The sequence below is a fragment of the Passer montanus genome, unplaced genomic scaffold, assembly GCF_014805655.1.
Source record: "Passer montanus isolate IOZ18808 unplaced genomic scaffold, ASM1480565v1 scaffold31, whole genome shotgun sequence".
Lineage (NCBI taxonomy): Eukaryota > Metazoa > Chordata > Aves > Passeriformes > Passeridae > Passer > Passer montanus.
The window spans coordinates 5,036,083-5,052,278 of NW_024367819.1; positions in this window are offsets into that span (position 1 = coordinate 5,036,083).

Genomic DNA, 16,196 nt, shown 5'->3' on the forward strand with positions numbered 1-16,196 from the left:
TGAAGACCTGTTAATTATATGCTTATGAATTACTGTTTTTTCTATTATTTCCATCTTACAATGCCTTTCTTAAAATGTTACAAAGACACGCTTAAAACATATTTGATGTTAAAATCCTTGGTCTACTTCTGCACGTGCACTGAATTTCCCTGTTTCTGTATTTCAGCTGAACTCAATGGTCCTGACAAAATGCATACTTGTCTCATAGGCAAGAAATTACACATCTGTTCACAAAAGAGATAAAAGGAATCATAGAACATTGTAAGACTTGCCAATTCATCTGAGGTATTAGTGGAATCATCTTTAAAGAGCAAGTGATCATACTAGCTTAGCATTATTTAATCCCTGGAAAAGTCAGGATTTGGAAATACTCACATTCAAGTCCTTTGACTAAAGTCTGATCACAGACAGCAGATATTTTTAGTCATTAATGACCTGACTTGGTTTTAAAACAAATTCTAGATAACAAAATCACTTCAAAGCTACATGGTAAAAGTATGCATCCCAATAAAAAAATGAAGCCTATATTTAGATATCTTTGGATTTCTTAAAGCTCCTATTAATTATTCAGAAACTTAACAGAAATGACCATAAATGTCAAAATAATTCTTTCATTTATCAGTGTCTACAGTTCTTTGATAATATCTATTAAAAATAGATAAATGCTGATGCCATTTGAAGAAACTGGCTCATTGTTCTTGATGCAATTGAAGTAAATAAGAAGTGTTTTAAAGGATTTTAGTTAATCTACATTGCTACAGGTATTTACATTATAAATAGAATTCAGGATTACAAGTTTCAAAACTTGAATTTGTCTAACTAAAAAAAATAACCATTTTTAAACACTTCTATTTGTAATCCATGGCTCTTGGGATTTTTTTTTGGTTGTTGTTGTTATATACAGTGAATAATTTAAAATTATCTGCATACTTCCTTTTTCATTTAATATGACTTTTTAAGTTAGATAATGTTAGCACTATCCAGTCTTAATTTCTCATAAAACTATGATAAGCATATTAAAACATAATCATATAAAAATGTCTTATCTAAAAATTAATATCAAAGTAATTTTTTGTTTAGTGCTGATGCCCTCACATACATGTAAAAGGAAGACTGAGCTCTCCCAGAAGACTGTGAACTCACTGAACTTTTCTATAATGCAATACACACACACATAAGAGGCACAGATAGTAAGAGCTGTCAAATTCCATTAATTAATTTAAAAGATATTGGCTTCTAGTCATTAATTTAACAATTATGTCAATTATTTTCTCTAGAGTACTGCATCCAGCATTTCCTACTCAATTGAAAGAGAAGCAAAGGCTTAATTTCCTAAGAATTGTGGCTTTAACTAAGTGAGCAAATTTTAGCATCATACAATACAGTCTTTTCTTTCATTGAGACACTTATTTTTTGCTGGCAAGAAATTATACATCCCGGCACAACAGTCTCATTTTCTATTTCCTTACTTTTACCATTTATGTTTGTATATGTTTCATACTTCTACCAGAAAGAAAACCATCCTATATAGACTTTACCTAACTCCTGTCAAAATTAGTGAAAAGTCTGCCCATTATCTGAGGAGATTGACTCACATTATTGAGCTGGATGTTCCTTCTAAAACAATCATACATTATCTAGTTTCTAGTAGTTTTACATTATTGTGAATTATTGTTATTTTTAATGATTTTGTCGCATCCTCCTTGCTGCTGTAGAAGATAAACCAGTGCCCCACAGAATTCCGATACCTGATGTTTATGTCTTATATTGGATAGCTCTTGTCTGTACAATTATCATATGAATGGATATGTCATTTCAGGCACAAACAGGAATGGAATTGCCATTCAGTTAGTTGTGGTCATAGTTACATGTGGAGAACCATATGGAGAACAATGTCACAGAAAAATAATCATCCTAATTTTTGGCCTTGCCTCTTTCCTACGAACTTCTCATTAACACAAATTTAGTACTTGACAATTTTCACATTATAGACCATAGACTTGTGTTTTTATGAAGAGGCACCACAGAGAGATGAGAGTATGCTCTCTGACATTATTGCAGTTAGTTAGTTGGGTATTGTTTTGTATTATTTCATTGAGAAAGAAAAGAATTTGATAAGTTTCTGTCCTGGTTTGGGACAAATTTGGGATGAAATCTCCAAAGGATTCCTCTAGAAAGCAAATTGAAGAAGCTCCTCTGCCCACCAGTTTGGGTGACATAAATCACTTGCAGGAAAAGTGGAAAAAATTGTTTATTTAACTAGTAAAATATTCACAAGCATAAGCATTGTATAATATTAAACAATGAAACCTTTCATTATTCTGAAGAGATGGCAAATTCAGAAAGTTCAGAGAGAATCCTCTCTGGGTGTTCCTCGGCTCACTGAGTGTCTCTCAGTCCCACCGGTGCTAGAATGCAGTCATCCTGGGCCCCAGTGGGAGCATGAGCTCCCAGTGTTTTTTCTGGGTTTTCAGTCCAGAGCAGGTTTGAATAGTTCCAGGAAAAGAAAAAAGCAACAGTTGGGGGAACTTCTCTGCCTCAGCTAGCTAAAAAAACTAACTTAAAGCAAGGGAGAGCTCTCTCCCACTCCTTGTCCATGCTGCAGACAACACACACCAAAGGAGAGGGAGCTGAAACATTTATCTCTATGTTTTTTAATACAGCTGTGAAAAAATTCCACTGTTTTTCCTTCTTCCCCACCACTTTGCTCTCCGATCTAGTCTTAAAAGCACAGAACTCAATATCCAGCATAAACAGAACAGATGATTGGGGATACAGGCATCGTAAAGTCACCCTAGGGAAAACTTTCTATTAGAAACACATGTGAACGGTATAAACAGACATTTCTCTTTTCCCTCTGGATACTGACAATACTTTCCCAATCAGAAAGCTGTATACTTCATGCATTTAAAAAAAAAATCCATTAAATTAAAAAATTTTAAAATGTGAATTTTTTCAAGTGTTTCTATCAATTATCAAGTTCCTAATATATGCGATTTTAAAGACGACCATAATGCATGAAAAGTTTCACTGTATGGTAAATATATTTATATTATTTATATTCTAAATGGTTCGTCCTCTATCTGAAATAAGAATCAAACCTCTTCTGTATTGGCAGATACTAGTGGTCTCCCTCTGGCTTATGAAATATGCTTGAATCAGAGCTATAGGAAAAGTTAATGGGAAATCACTGCTTTTTCCCAAGGAAATTCAGGACAAAGGTGATGTGATTGAATCTTTCCAGGAAAAAAAATATTATTTGTGTTTTAGGTGGAAAGAACTCCAATTCTTTATACAGTCCTCTACAATGGCAATTTGAACTCTAATTTCCCCCAGGGTATTTTCTTTCTAACAGTTGAATACTGGAAATGGACATTAGGTAAAAATGGAAGAAAAAACATTTTCACACAAACTCATATTAATGACAGTAGCATTCTGACACAGATATAATTTATATTTAAGATATTTTAATTGATATTCAGGAACAACTTCAGAAATTATCAAAGAAAATGGTAAATGTTAAATGACAAATGAAAGGGTAGATTAATTTATGTGCACCATATTTTAAATTAATGTCAATGAAGATTGCTGTTCATTTAATTCAGGTATTTCTTACTGATGAGCTATCAAGGCATGAAAGCTACCAAGTGAATTCTTGTCCTCTATTAATACATGCATAAAGCAATAACTGAAATAAATATAGCAGGAAGGCACATGCCTTTAAATATCTTTAGTAAATATATGGTCAACGAAGTCTTAGGTATTCGGTTGAGAATTACCATTTGTTCGCACATCATACAACCATATATCCCAATCATAATTTTCCCCAAATGGTGTCCACTCTTTATGCCTGAATCACTTCCATTCAACTGGGCAAACCACTACATGACATGGAATTTCTCTGATTGTCAGCTGGAGACACACATCATTATCAGAAGCCATGTAACTTGCAGATCATTTATGGCATGACCTACAAGAAAAAAAATCTTTTTCATTTTAGGCCAAAAAGAAGAAGAAACCCTTAAAATGGGGGATCAGTTACATGACCCAAATAGATTCTTAGTATGGGTTACTAGTGAATTAATTCAGTGTTCATATTTAGTTCTGTTATAGTCACTGTTTAGTTTTAGTTTAGTTTTATTCTGATAAATTTACTGTATGTTTTCAAAATGTACAAATTGGTAGCTGGTTCTGGTAAGTCTACAGAGTTGTGTAACATGCCAGAAGTTTTATTTTTTCAATACTGTATATGTTTATCCATAGTAGATGTTCAGTCATATTCAGCACTGCTGCAGAAAAAAGTGTTAGCATGTTAACCAAGAAATTAATTAAATTAATTTTTATCTATGGAAACTTATATGTGTTAGAGGGTTTTGGTGTTCTTTTTTTTTCTTTCAAATAAACTATTATTTCCTGGTTTTTTAAGGGTTTTTGTTTGTTGTTTTGGAGTTTTGTTTTTTTGGAGGGTATGTGGAGGTTTTGGTTTTTTGCTGTTGGTGATGGTGAGTTTTTTGCTTTTGTTTTCTGGTTTTTTGTGACAGTTTTTAATGGAACAGCTCATCTCTCTATGGAGTTCTTTTTAGTAGAGAATATCTGTTGAAGAGAACTCGCTATTCTGCAGAGTGCCCATTCAACTTCATTGGTGGGACTCTGAGAGTTTGGTATGCCAGATAAATATGATGACAGTAGAAGACACTATAATTTGGTGTAATAAAGTCTTTAAAATTCTGATTGCTTTTCAAGTTTCAAAATATTTAGAAATAAATCGGAGATTTTCCACATCCAGGCAAATAAAGCTTTGAGCAACCTGGTCAAAATTCACCAGCTTTTAGCAGCAGTTTGGATTCTCTGGCTTCAAATTCCCTTTTGGTGCCTCATTTTCAATGACTGGGTTCCAAATGTTCAAAAACTCATCCTTTCCTAACCTTGAAGATTGTAGACATTGCCCAGTAAATTATATTTTCTGGTAAATCAAAAATTTTAACTAACTGTTCTGAAGTCATGATTACTTTGTATAAAGAAAATAGTTTAACAAAGAAGAAAAGGTAAAATTGAATCCCATTTTCCTTTGACAGCATAATTTGATCTAATTTAGTTCCATTTAGAACAATAGTGTGGACATTCTGACATAATGCCATGATGGTGGAATGCCTTTAGTTTCCTCTCAAGGCACTTTTTTCTCACCCTCCTGCACAGCCTAATGAGCAAGTTAAACACATGAACTGCTCTGGGTGCTCACACTGCAAAAGATTTTCATTGAATAAAAAGCTCTTGAAGTGCTAGTTTTAGTGGTTCAAGAGAAACTGCAAAAGATTTATTGTTCTTTTACCCCTTTAGGCAGTAAAACATTTGTGGCCATCACATTTGCATAAAGTTTGCTGCTTTTTTTCTATCTACTTTTGCTTCAAAAAGACAGGACATTTTAAAGTTTTTATGCTTATGACGAGATCCGCTCTGAGTTTAAATTGTGCAGCTCGTCTTATTGGAGTCCAGAATAAGAGGAAAAATTTCTATGATGAGCTTATGCACAGAAGGAAGCCACAAATCCATTAGGTTTCCTTTTCAGATGGCATGATCCAGAATGGAGGTTATTTCTTGATTCATAGTCCTGGCTCCAAATGGAATGCTCTCAGTAACTTAGCAGGTTTCTGAGTCCTTGGAAGGGTCAGAGAGCAAAGTCATTGTTAGAATTACAGCAGCAGGGTCTTGAGGTACCACCAATGTGTTCAAAGCTGTCTTCATCTGGTAAATAGGTGAGAGTGGCATGACCTACTGCCCATATGATTATGGAACATCTTATGATTTTTGCACTCCCTAAATTCTGCTGTTTTGCAACAGTTACTGTTCTTGAGGGCAAGGTAAGGGTTTGTTTCTCTGAATGATACATTCATCCTGTTGAGCTCAGATTTCATTATTGTGGTGATCTGTGACCCTTCACAGCTTGTGTCCATGACTGGCAGAGGCTGCCAGGTAAAGTGGAATTTTTATGGAACAATGAAAAATAGTGTTTTCTTATTATTACATTTCACAGCAGATCATACCCTTTTTCTCCTAAAAGAAAAGAGTAGTTACACAATGAAATTGTAAAATCTAAATTAATAGATTTGTCTACTAGTTTGATTTCTATATGTAATGAGCATACTTCATCAACTGAGCTTATTTAATTAACTCTGTCTATTGTATAAGACCAGGAAGCAATACAATTAGTCTTTTCTTAGTGCAGTAAGTGGTGACTTCTGGAGAGACTCTCTAGGTGATGTTCAAGTGCACAAAACATGTGGAATGCATCTAACTTTCACTTCATATTTCTGAATCATTTTACTGAAATATGTTGTTCGGCAGTACAGTCCCATTACAGAAGTTTAAAGGGGAAATGCTATAAAAAATGAATCACAGAATCACACATTATTACTTTTCTCTATTGTCCTGGGTAGAGAGGAAAAATGTTTTGGATTTTTCTAGCACTGTTTAATTCCATACCACTCACATCATGGCAGAGGGCATGGTTTCAGCAGAAAATACCAAGTCCTCAGAACCTGCAAATGGAGTCAGTCTTACCTCCATTTTGGGAAAAAAGAGAGTGTTCCTTTTGACATGCATCAAGCTGCAATTGCTGCTACTCTTGCTGAAGTCATGGAAGAAGGGGCAGCTGCTGCTAGTGCTGCTACTGCTGCTGCTGCTGCTCCTGGGGTTGTTACTGTCGAAAGTCACAGTGCCCGCAGGGACCACTGCCACCCCAGGGGGAAAGGTGCCCTTCTACTTTTGGCTATTTCTTTGCTCATTGAAATACATATAAAAATCAGTTACTAAAATTTAATTTGGGAAGCAAGATGCAAAACTAAGATTCTCAGAGCACTTCAAACTAACTTGTCTTCCTGGAGATATCTATGACAACTAATTCAATTGACACAGAATTCTACAAAAAGGATTATACTACCTGTGAACATAGACACCCTGTGTCTCCCTAGAACAAAACAGTACTATTCAATGTGAAAACACTTTGTCTGACAGGAAACATAGATAATTTTCTTCAAGGGTATAACTGAAATGACATTTGGAGTACATTACTTTCAACAACTGATTTTTCAGCACCATTAGGAGAACCTTCTTAACGTAAAAAAAATATACTTATCCCATTCTTTGAATCTGTAGCCTACATATTTTTTTGGACGTAGCAATTCTTGCACCAAACTAAGCAAGTTACCCCGGTACAAAAACTTGTATAATGTAAGGCAAACTAAAGATACAGTATTGTGACTTTTATCACTATATGTAAATATATCAGGGATATTCAGTTCTGAAAATGTCTTAGATATACAGTCAGCTATCCAGTACGACAATTTTAAAGAAAACTTGAACAGGACTTCAAAACAATGATCATATTTGGAGATGAGCTCTTCAGGTGCTGTTTGTGATTGGCTCTGTCTCAAATTCAGGAAGATGCCACGGACATGTCAACAAGTGTTTTCTTGCTCTGCTTTGTTTTCAGTGTAATGAAGAAAAACCAGCCTGGAGCATTAGAACCAAAAGCTTGGCAATTCTGATTTCTCCTTATACAGAAGTTTATTCATTTGTAGTGTAGTTAAATCTATGCTAATTGACTCAGCTGTTCTCTTCTACTCATATGTTTTAGGATGGCCCCATATTTTGTCTCCTGTCAGGGCATATTTTCCTGCTGCTGACAGATGGGGTTTTTTAATGTGTGTATTTTGATGCTTAGTAACTTTTCAGTTTGCTGATTGTCTGTAAAGTCAAATGTCACAGCACAGACTTTATATTTTACAATTACTACATCTCCTTACTTCCATTTCTTAAGAACTTCTGATACTACTTAAACAATTCAAAACCCTTTGGAATTTTTTTGTCAATTCAGAAATTTTTCAATTCTTAAGCAACGAGTTTTCCTTCTAAAGATTTTCATCACTGTTCAAATCACTTCTAACAGTGCTTTTACAACTATGTTCTAGTTCCCCTTTATATTTTCCTTTGTATATTTTGGTTCAATTTTTCTCATTTTTTATTCATTACTAACACAATTTGCAACAAATTCCTTGCCGATAGTCACATCATCATTTTTACTTTTAATTAAGTTATTGTCAGATCAGATAGGCATTGTTTTCTGCATTGTCACAAGAGTTCCTCATTCTATCCCATGTTTATGATACTGTTGCCTCAAATCAAGGCCTCAGTTTTAATTGTAGAAGTCTCTAGATGAAATTTGATTTTTCAAACACTATCTTGTAATTATTTTTAAAGTATTTTTTTTTCTTATGGGGAGTTTTTTGTTTAGTTTTGTATGCTAACATTACTTTTTCCTTTTTTGTATCATCATCCTTGCTGCTATCTGAGGTTACTGGACATAATCCCACAATTCTCAGGTACTCTTAGATGCCTCTGACAGTCAATTTCAACTGTGGCAAATCTCCCTTTTCTACTGAGTACTGTCCTTAATCTAGTCATCCAAAGCGCAACAAATTACCCATTATTTTTTGCAGATCTTGAGCACTGCAAGAATCAATGCATGTATGATCAGTTTGGTTAACAGCAAAGGGAGTACAAAGCAATATTCTGAGAATACTGCTGTGTGGAAGAATGGTGATAGAGCACAATAACATTCAGTTATGTATATTATGAATATACAATCCTTTTTTGTTTAATAGTGCAGTCTCCAAGGATATGTGCAATCATGATGGAGAAACGGCTGTAAATGTCTGCATATCTGTAAATGTCATGCATAAAAAAAGGTCTGTCAACTCATCCTTTATCACTCTTTCAGATACCAAGTTTAAACAGCAGTTCTCTGATTTGTTTATGAAACAGCAAATGCACACACCCTACAACACACTAAAACAAGACTGGGTTATACCTCTGAGTCACTGAACTTCACAGCTTATTTTGTTTCCATGCGTGGGTTTGTGACAGAACAGACCAAGAAACACCCCAAACATTTGGAATGCATAATCAAAATAAAATAGCCCTTCATTTAAACTATGGCCTATAATGTTTTCATCTACAAAACAGTTGGCATTCTACTTCTAGCATTAAATGCATAATTTCTAACAAAAGTTACACAAAATTCAGTCAGAACTAGTGATTCATGCACCAATCTGCCAAAAAGCAACAAAAGGTAAAATAATCACTAGATCGTTGAACTTAGTTTTCTTTTCTTCATATTACTTATGATTAATTTAACATCTGGAAAGCAGCTTTACTTCCTGTTACTAAAACATTTTCATAATATTTAAGTAAAACTATGTTATATGCCATATGTATGACTTGAGACAAATTACATCTGAAAATTAACATAACTTGAAGTTTAGTGGCATTCCTTTTTGAAGACGTTTTTTCTTCATGTACCTGTACAAGCCCCTCCTTTTACCCTTTATGTTTCTTGCTACAACCCCAGATGGACTTTGACTTTCTAAACCTATCCCTCTGTCTTGCTTTGAAAGACAGGCGTCTGCTAAGGAAGGCAGGAGCCTCCCTTGGAATGGAAAATGTAAACCCCTTCCCTCCGAGTTAGTATAAGTTTGAAATTAGGGAGGTCTCAGGCAAAGACATGAGAACAGGAATAACAGTTCTTTACTAGTGTGTGTAATAAAGCAAACAAACAGCAATAACTACGGCACTGACACCAAACAGAAACCAGAACCCAGGCTCGGCCTTCTTGGCTGTGGCGCTTTCCCCGCTGGTGCAGTTCCGGGCGCGGCCGGCAGGGGCGCTGCTGGCTCCCGGTGGGCGGGGCAGGTGCGGTGATTCCCCCGCGGCTGCAGGGGGCGCTGTGGCGCAAGCTTGGGGAGTGCACGGCAATGGCGGCTGGGCCCAGATGGGAAGGGAGGGAAGAGACGCTTTGCTTCACAAACCCCTGATCCCAGTGGCCCATCAGGACTCTCGGAAGGAAGCAGCAAGCTAGGATACAAGCTTGGGGAGCGCACGGAAATGGCGGCTGGGCCCAGACGGGAAGGGAGGGAAGAGACGCTTTGCTTCACAAACCCCTGATCCCAGTGGCCCATCAGGACTCTCGGAAGGAAGCAGCAAGCTAGGATGGTAGAACGTCTTGGCAGGCAGAGGGTGGAGGGTCACAGTGCAGTGAAAGCTCAGAGCAGTGCTGAGGAAACAGCAGGGGCAGGACAGTGGCAGCGCAGCTCCCAGCAGGGCAGGGAGAGGCAGGCTCAGGATCCCAGGCACCCGAGGAGATGGGGATAGGCCCCTCTTTTAGTGAGGTGGGTGTTAAGGTCTCGGGTCAGTGGCTGCTCTTGTGAACAGAGCCCATGGCTGAAGAGGCAGCTCTGGGCTGGGCTCTGGTGGCAGCAGTGAATTCTCTTCCCAAGCAACAGCTCTGACGATCCTCCTCCAAAGCCAAGAGAGAGAGCCTGCAGCTGCCCCAACCCTGTTTTTTATCAACCCAATTCTCACAATATCTCTGCTCTTCGGAGACGAAGTCCCAGATAAGAGAAATGCAACCAGATGCCCTCCTCCCCTGAACTTGGCCACTTTTTTTGTTTTTCTTGTGTTTTCCTTAGTGTTTCCTAACAACTTGTGGGAAAAACTTCCCTAATAAAAAGCAACAACAGGAAAGATACCTTACTCCCAACACCCTCAGACCTTAAGAGTGATTAAATTCCTTCTGGATCACCAAGTACTTCTTCCAGCTTCTCTACACTTCCAATTTCATATGTGGGCATTTTTAGGAGGTCTTTGTTCATTTCTGTAAGCCTTGTGTCACATTTGCTTGATGATATTTTGCTCAGGATGAACCATTCTTTAGTTTCGAGGAGGTGACTCTTGAAAATCCACTCCTGGACACCTCTTCCCTTTACAAATTTATGCCATTAAATTCTCCAAATAGGCTTAAATTTACTTGTAAAAAGCTTAAGGCTGTGATCCTGCTTTTATTACCTTAGTTTTCCACTCCCATCTCCCCACCCCATCCCAGAATTTTGAACTCCACCATCTCTTAAACACCCCAGCCAAGGCTGACCCGACCTTCTGAACTTCCTTTTCTTTTTTTTTAAATCAAGTTCAGAAGAGCATCTTTTACCATCCGATCCTTAACAATCTGTTCCAGGATTTTGTCATTGATGTACCCACTGCAAGACTACCCATTTTGGTTTGCCCACTAATCCTGAACTCTGAAGTGGCTCATCATCTAATCCAAGGTAGACCTCCAAGAATTCCTGCTGCTCTTTTCCAAAAGGTTGACTCTCCATTCTCACTTCTTCATTGTATTCTTTCTAAAAAATCTGATATCTACTCAGCATCCCATTTGTGTGACCTATCCCACCATGTCTCTTTCACCTCAAAGGAAACCTAACATGCATGAAGAATCGTGTTTCCTGGGCTATCAGGGTTCACTCCGGCTAGCTACAGACCCTTGCCCACATGATGCTTCATAGACCATGGTAAAAGATTAGAGAAGTGCTCTCCTCCACGTGGGAAATGTTGTCCTTTATTCCAAGACACACATCAGGTGGACAAACCCATGGGAGAAAAGAGGGCATTCCCTGGCAGCAGGCAGCTTTTATACCCCCCGGGATGGGGACAGAGGGAGAGGTCCACAGCCAATGGAACACCAGTGAGGAGTGGCGAGGGGATGGTAACCCAGGGGAGAGACCACCAGGGGGTACCGGGAGAGGTGAGGGAAAGACCAAGTGATGGGGAAATGGGGTAACAAACCACATTATATAACATAAGCTATACAGTGCAATACAAAACTATTCTGTGCAAATTCTTAATCACCCAGTGCAAGAGAACAACTAAACTGGTGCACCACAACACATGCAGATCTCAAATTTTTCTCATTTGTTCCCCATGCTGCATACTTTATTGTATGGTACTTCAGAGAAAAAAATCAATTGTGTGCCCATCTCCAACAGATTTCAACTCCTCCTCCAGATCAAAGTCTTCTTAGAAAAACTACTACAGTGCTACCTTAATTGAAATTATTTTGTAGATGTAACAATAACACTAGTGACAGAGAAGCATCAATAGGAAATCATATTCAACCTGTTGAAGCAAGCCATTTATATCTTAACACTATTGTAAGCAAGTTTATGGTTGTTTTTAAGTTTGTTGGTTTTTTTTCTTCCCTAGAATAGGGCAGGATATCATCCCTGTGGATATGTGAATGACCCTTTGTAAGAAGGTTGACCATATGGTTAGAAGTGCTTATATTAACCACTATAAGAAAAAAAGACTGTTTTTACCTCTTAACCTTCCATGAGAAAAAGGAAGCAGGTTCATCAGAGGAATGATTAGATTCATGTTCTCAGAGGAAAGAGATCAATTTTAGCAAAAGTGATGGCAAAGAGGGAATATTTTCTTCATAAAGTTCTGAAACATGTTTTTACCTCCAAAATTTTTCAGTGTGCAAGAATTTACCCAGAACAGTTGGAAATCTCTCAATATCTGACTTACTGAAGGGAAAAAAAGGAAACTATTTTATTTCTACCAATTAAAAATAAAATATATCAAAGACAAATGAGATATGAAATTCTAATGATTCAAAATAAGCTTTACTTCCTTAATGTTTTTTTCCAAGACTTCATATTTATATATGTTTTAATGAGACTAGTTTCAGTCAGTCAGTCATTTGCTCAGAACATTTTTTTTTCTGGCTTAATTTCATCTGCCTTTTTTCCTTTTCGTTGTTACTCTTCTTTGCACTGAATTTCCACATCAAAGTTCTAAAATACTTGTGTTCATAGAAATATTTATTCATTATTAAAAATAATTAATTTGATAAATAGTTCATATGTTTCTTATAACTTATTATGTTTTTATCCTGTCTCTATATTCCAATCATTTATACAACCTATGCACCTGTCTTTGTAAAAAAGTTTGGGTTTTTTGTTGGTTAAAATTATGCAGATTTAAACCAATAGTTTATTATGCGTCAACAAGAGAAATAATTGCAGGGGTTTTTTTATCCAAACATAATTGGAATGCCTTACTGCAATGCTGAAGAAATTGACTATAAAATACCACAGTCAAAGCTTGTTTATTTGGAAAAACATCCCACATCTGAGACCTTCTCTTAAAATCCATATATTTTGAGTATGACAAAAAAGTTTTGACAAATTACTCTACCATTTATTCTATGACATATCCACCACATTCTCAACCTTGCTTCATCTCTTTGTAGAGTTTGATGTTCTCTGGTATGCCTAGCATAAATTTCTAGTCATTAGGGGCAAAAGCTGATTATTTATGTTTACCTACAAAGTATCATATAAACCTGAATACAGAGAAAGGATGTGATTTGGAAAGTTTATTTGGACTAAAAAGTTTTACTCTGTGCATTTATTTGGAGCTGACAGAGGTACAGATACACAGGTACACAGTTCAATACAACAAAATTGGGGGGAGAAAGAAAAATGTAAAATAAAATTTTAATTTCTCAAAGTGGGACATATTTTGTACAGATACATTTCTATGTGCTCTTATCCAGATTTAAAAAAACCCATCATATTAAATATGTAAAAGTATGGATTTAAGATTCTTGCTTCTCCTTCAGAAAAACAGCAAGCTGAGCACTAGAAATACTATTTCTTTCTTTACCCAAACATGGCTCATCATTATTGCCAATATGATAATGCTGTAAAAACAATATTGCATTCATTAACAAACCATCCTTCACGTCTCAAATATCCACATATTCTTATCAACACCTATGTCCTTATGCAGCTACAATATGCTTATGAATCTTCTGAATTAACATTCAAGACATTGACTATTCAATTACATCCCTAATCAAAAATATCTTTTTAATTTTCCTAAAATACAGTGCATGGGTTTATACTAACCATCATTTCTTTATTGCAATACCACTTCAGTTCTCAGTATTAATTCTGCCAGCATGCTATCCTAAAGAACCACTACAGAGAAAAGAAATAGCAAGCTCTTTATGACTTTAAATCTGAACTGCTGTTCATCGAACAGCTAACCCAATTAATCTTGACTAGGACAACACACTGCTAATGACAACTTTATTTACATTTCCTTGAATTTAGAAAGTTTCTGAATTAAATAAAGGTAATTTGGCTGATGCTGTAAAATACAATTCTGTTCATCATTTACAGTACTGTTCTGTGGGTTATTTCTGTTCACAGAAGCACAAATTATGAATGTATATTAAGCTTTAGTTTATTCATTAGCATCTCATTACTGTTTGCTCCCAGTTCCCAACTTTGTTATTCCATATGTCATTGTTACAATGTAGTATTTGCTCTCAATTTGTCTAACAGCATGCTTCCAATAATGAAGGTGAAATTTACCTCAATACTCAAGAAATTTTATTTTAGCTGTGCTACTCTGCTAAGACTATCGCTGTGGTAATAATTTCTACTATTGTCTCTGGTGATATTATCTACCATTGAGTTATAGGTACCCTACTAACGTCAGTTTTCTTTTCTCTAGAAAACTAGTAACACTCTAGTAGATTGCAATATTTCCCAGATTTTGCCATTTATTTTTTACTAAATAACTCTAAGGTGGCGTTGAAAAACTTAGATCACTAGAACATGTGAATTTTCTTTCTTCATCTGATGAAACAGTATTAGATATTAGTTTGAACTTTATCCTTAGCACAATGATGAAGTTACTTATTTGGGAAATCATGTTGGACATTTTTGTCAAACTTAGAGAATAGTTAGAATTACAGAACATATTGTTCTAACTTGGCAGAAAATAAATGGTCTCCTGAGATAATTTTCATTAATGAAAAGATCTAATTTTCCTTGATTCTTTAGGTCTCTTGCAGGTAATACCACTGAAAAATTTGAAAAGTCTTGTATAAAAAAAATGAAGTATGAATTTGCTTTAATATTTTCACTTCAGAGATCAGATTTTATGAAATTCCTTCTCCATTCCAAAAAGGAAGAAGGGGGATGGAAAAATGTGCAGTCAAAACACATGTAAACAAATGTTTGCAAAGTCCATGGTATTTACAATAAACTGAATAACAAAAGATGACTGGCTGGAAATAATGTCATCTTGTTTTATCCCTTCTTTGATTCTGTCTTTATAGATTTTGGCAGCTTGTATTATTAAAAATACATTTTCTCTTCATTTAATTGAAGTAATTTAAATATAACATATACATACAATCCCTCCTCCCAAAATGCATAATCAGGATAATGCTAGCATTGCTATCCAGAATAATTAAAGATCAAGTTGACTTGGCAATAGTTCAAACATATCAACTCAGTGAGAGAGAGAAAATCAGATTCAATGAGGCTGGCCAGGGTGAGATAAGACCTTGGGTACTGAATTTGGTGCAAAAACCCCACAAACAAATAAGAAAAACAAATCACAGATAAATACACGACCCCCCAAAAATTATGTGACCACAAATGAAAAAAATGCCAATCCATAGAGATCCTGGTAATTATTAAAAGGTAATAAACAAAACTGTTCTAATATGATTAAAAATCTGACATAACTTTGCCATTTGTGCTGTTTAGAGACTTCCCATTGATTTATTGAATGTCCTTGCCACCCAAAAAATATTTAGCAAAAAGTATTTAGGACACAAAAGTTTCACCTTTCTCACTGCACTCAAGAAAAAAAAATAGCATAAATTGTAGTTTGGCAGTTTTCACAGAATATATTTGCTATCACATACACAGAGAATATTTATTTATATGAATTTCATTTTTCTTTCCTGCTATCCATATAGAAAAATTTCTGTTCAATAAGACCCTGAAAGAAACATTTAACCTGAATACCACAAAAAAATATTGTTACATCTAGGATGATGTTTTATGACCCTGATGTTTTATCACATGATAATGAAATTGTTTTATGTTTTGCAGTGGTAGAATGTATCCTAAAAGACATTGCAAATAGCATTTATTTTTCTTCTAGAAGCTTTAAATCATTGTCTCAAGTACTTAATATTCCACTACACTTCAGATTATTGTATACATTTTCTTCTTTTTGAAAATCAGAATGGTTTATGTTAGAAGGAATTGTGAAGATCACCTAGTCCTAACTTTCCTGCCAGAGGCAGAGACATCTTCCGCTAGGCCAGGTGGCTCAGAGCTCCATTTAGCCTGGTCTTAAACACTTACAGCAATAGGGCAACAGCTTCTCTGGGCAACCTCCTTCTGTGCCTCACCACCTTCACAGTAATTAATTTATTCTAATATCCAATCTAAATCTGCCCTCTTTCAGTTTGAAGCCATTCCCCCTTG